Genomic DNA, 4083 nt, shown 5'->3' with positions numbered 1-4083 from the left:
AGCCTACGGCACCCGGTATTCCCGGGCGGTCTCCCATCCAAGTTCTAACCAGGCCCGACCCTGCTTAGCTTCCGAGACCAGACGGGATCGGGCGCGTTCGGGGTGGTGTGGCCGTGGACGGCGGAGGGCGCCCCTGCCCCGCTCAAGAAGCCGAGCCTCTCCACGCTTCCCCGCCGCCTCCTCCCGCCCCAGGCCCCGCGCCGGGTCGGGCCTGTTGAGTTCGCCGGCCGGGTCCCGCGGGCTCCGAGGGACGGGGGTGACAGGCGGGGCGGGCAGGGAGCGGCGGGCCGGGGTTGGGGGCTGTCTCTGTATACACACACACTCACACTCACACTCACTCACTCACTCACACTCACACTCACACAAGATGCGCCTCCACGGCTGGACCCGCCAAGGTGGAGACCTTCAAGCCCCCCTCCTCTCCTCGCCTGGCCTCCTTCACCTCCCCGCCCCCCACCCCCAGCGCGCCGGGGCCGCTGACTGCGCACGGGCGGGAGGGGCGGGGCGCTCGCCCTTTGACCCCAGCCAGGGGCGGCCCTCCCCCACAACCCCTTTCAGCTGCGCCCCCCACCCTGTGGCCTGGCGGCCGCCTATTCCCCCGGGCCAGGGCTGGGGCACAGCGCACGGGGGAGGGGAGCCAGTGTATGGGGCGTCTCTCTCTCTCGGGATGTGTCCCATGGGTGGGGTGGGGTGGCGTGGTTTGTGGGGCGCTGAAGAAATCAGTCCCCTCCATCTCCTCCCTCTGGAAAACACCCAAGCCCTTGGAGAACTGCCCGCACCTCTACCTACCGTGGGGGCCGGGACCCTCCTCTGTGTCCTCCTGTGGCCCAGTCCAAGGGGCCTGGGCCTGGCCGGGGCTGCATTGGACCCCAACCACCCTGGCGTGTGGACTCGCCAAAAATCGGCGATTAGATATTGGATTCCAGCGTCATTGAGGTCATTTCACTAATGAGTGCACCGCAAAGAGTTTCCTAATCCATCTGTGAGGGTGGCAACCGAAAGAGAATTTTAGAGCTGACAGAATAGGCGAGGAAAGGCATAGGAGATTTCCACACCCAGTAAGGAAGCCTTTCCCGAAGTGGAAGAAAGAAAGGAGCAAACAGAGACACCGGTAGCCCGCCCGGATCAGAGTCTGCCCCTGAGAGAAAGTACCCTGACCAGGTTCACCCGTGGGTGGGTCGCGAGCTAGCGGCATTCAGAAGAGCGAGGCCCGCAGTCTGTGCAGAAGACACCTGCACTCGGGTGTGTGTGGCGGCACAATTCACAAGCAGCTCCAGATGTTAAACCAAGGAGAAGCCAGGGAGTTCCCAACGCCCCAGGTGTCCTCAGCCCACGACTGGCTGCTGTGGGAATGCGAAGCCCGGCTCCTGGTCTCAGAGCGGGGCAACCAGGAGGTGTGATGTCCACCCCGGCGTTCCCAGGAGGATCAGACTGAAGCTGGGACTTGGCCTGAAAGTGTCCCCTCGCATGGCCACCCCCTTCCCCTTCCTGCTCCTCTACTCCTGGTGCCCCTCCATCCAGGGGCCAGACCTTAAAGAGTCACCCGCAAGAGAATCCTGGTCCCAAAGGAGCCTTCTGGGGGACCCCTGCTGAGAGAGGTTGTGGGCCTGGCCCGCTGGGGCTCTGCCCGACCCAGGGCTGAGAGATGCAACCTCCCAGCTCTGGGTCCCTGCAGGAAGTGTTGGCAAGCACAGGGCCAGTCCTCCAAAGGCCCAGGTGCAGGGAGCCCAGGCCAAGCAGCCTGTGGAAGAAGCCACATGCTGTGCCACCCCGGGGAACACGACTGCAGGCCACGGCCCTTCCCACCTCCTCCTCCTCCTCCTCCTCCTCCTCCTCCTCCTCCTCCTCCTCCTCCCACCCCGCCCCCGCCCCCGCCCCCACATGGCACAGGGCCCAGAGACACCTCAGACACTTGCTACCCAAAGTGCAAAGGGCATCAGTTGCTCCTCCAAACCCCCCCCCCCAGCCCAGCAGACCGCGTTGTCCAGCCAGCCCCCGGGCCTCCCTGGGGAGCCCAGCACAAAAGTGCAGACACCCACCGGACCCTCAATCTCAGTTTTCGGATGTTTTTGCCACTCTAAGGACCCGCAGGCCAGCTGGGCCTTCTGGCAGGACAGAGAGCCCCGGAATCCGACGTGGAGAGCTGGGTGTACGTCCCCATGAGGAGGCGGTCCCCACCTCCGCGGCTATCCCCTTGCGGGGAGCGGCAGCCGCGGGGCCTCAGAGAAGACACCAGGCTGGGCCCCCACGGCACAGCGGGAGCACGTCCCCCGCAGGCCACTTAGCGACGGCGGCCAGCCGGCGGACGGTTGGGTTGCGCGAGACGCTGCGGCCGCCCTGCTACCGGGTTCCTGGGAGGGCGTCCTGGAACCAGCGTCCACACCAAGCCCTTGGAAGGCCCAGGCGACGGAGGAGCCCCGTCAGGCAGGGGCCGAGGACGGTGACGGCCCGGGCGGGGAGGAGCGTGTCAGGCAGGGGCAGAGGACGGTGACAGGTGACAGGCCGGGCGGGAAGGAGTCAGTCAGGCAGGGGCCGTGGAGGAGACGGGCTGGGTAAGGGTTAGGGTTAGTGTCAGGGCACAAGTCACAATCGCAAAGACCTGGAAGCCACCCGAGTGCCCATCGACCCACGAGTGGGTAAGTAAAATGTGGCCCGTGGACACCACGGAGTGCTATTCGGCTATGAGGAGCAGCGGTGAGGGGGCACCTCTCGTGGTTCTCCTGGCCAGAGCTGGAACCCGTTCCAGTAAGCCAAGTATCCCAAGAATGGACACACGAGCACCACGTGCTCGCGCTCACCAGCAAATGGGTACGAACCGATGGACACCTAAGTGGACACAGAGGAATCACCTTCTTCGGGTGGGTGTCGGGCGGGTGGGGGGAGGGGATGGGCATACACATCCATTAGGAATGGGGTGGGTACGCACCGACTGGGGGATGGGCGCACTTGAAGCTCTGACCCGAGGGGGGAGGCTGGGAGAGGGCAACGCACCCGACCTTAACATTGGTGCCCCCACAATATGCTGGAACAACATGAGAGGTAAATGAATAAGAACACGGGGGGGGGAGGGGGGCACGGGCAACACATGTCACCTTAACACTTGGACTCCCATCATCTGCTTGAAAAGAGAGAGAAAAGAAAATGCAATAATAGAGATAAGAGACACTTTTTAAAAATAATGAATCCGGCCGGGCGCTGTGGCTCACGCCTGTAATCCTAGCTCTTGGGAGGCCGAGGCGGGCGGATTGCTCAAGGTCAGGAGTTCAAAACCAGCCTGAGCAAGAGCGAGACCCCGTCTCTACTATAAATAGAAAGAAATTAATTGGCCAACTGATATATATATAAAAAATTAGCGGGGCATGGTGGCGCATGCCTGCAGTCCCAGCTACCCGGGAGGCTGAGGCAGAAGGATCACTCGAGCCCAGGAGTTTGAAGTTGCTGTGAGCTAGGCTGACGCCACGGCACTCACTCTAGCCTGGGCAACAAACCGAGACTCTGTCTCAAAAAAAAAAAAAAAAATGAATCCGAAGAGAAAAGTAAAAGGAGGCCTGTGGAGCAGGTCTGGGTGTGACTCCGGATCCCCGAACATCAGGTGCCACCACCAAAGATTCCTACGTGTAGCCCATAGAACCCCAAAAGCAACGGGAGGAGTTCTGGTCACATACTCCCTCAAAATGACATCCTGGCCTTCTTCTGGAACTCCCTCCCCTCTCAGACTCTCAAGGTTTCCTCCAGCGTGTCGGCTCCCACAGAGCAGACCTTTGGTCTGAGACCTGACTGTCCAGAAGCCAGGCATGCTGCCGCGTGGCGGCGGTGTCACGGCTCGGGACAAGAGGAGGCCCCACGGTGCGGGCTGGGGCGCCAGGCACCGCGGCGGGCGCCGAGGGTGGGGGTCCCCCCCACCCCGGGCCGCCCCCGCACTCCCAGAAACGCGACAGAACCAGAGGCAAAAAAAAAAAGAAGAAGCCTACGGCACCCGGTATTCCCGGGCGGTCTCCCATCCAAGTTCTAACCAGGCCCGACCCTGCTTAGCTTCCGAGACCAGACGGGATCGGGCGCGTTCGGGGTGGTGTGGCCGTGGAC

The 4083-nt window shown here is 62.9% G+C and overlaps 2 pseudogenes; both read right to left on the bottom strand.

The window, feature by feature from the left end:
- On the bottom strand, positions 1-119 carry LOC142868492 (uncharacterized; annotated as a pseudogene).
- A 3845-nt stretch (positions 120-3964) lies between these two features.
- Positions 3965-4083, bottom strand: LOC142868491 (uncharacterized; annotated as a pseudogene).

This window comes from Microcebus murinus, unplaced genomic scaffold (genome assembly GCF_040939455.1).
Source record: "Microcebus murinus isolate Inina unplaced genomic scaffold, M.murinus_Inina_mat1.0 scaf032_hap2_Mmur4.0, whole genome shotgun sequence".
NCBI classification, from domain to species: domain Eukaryota; kingdom Metazoa; phylum Chordata; class Mammalia; order Primates; family Cheirogaleidae; genus Microcebus; species Microcebus murinus.
Note: the sequence above shows the minus strand (reverse complement) of the source record. Positions and strands in the feature narration are given on the sequence as shown.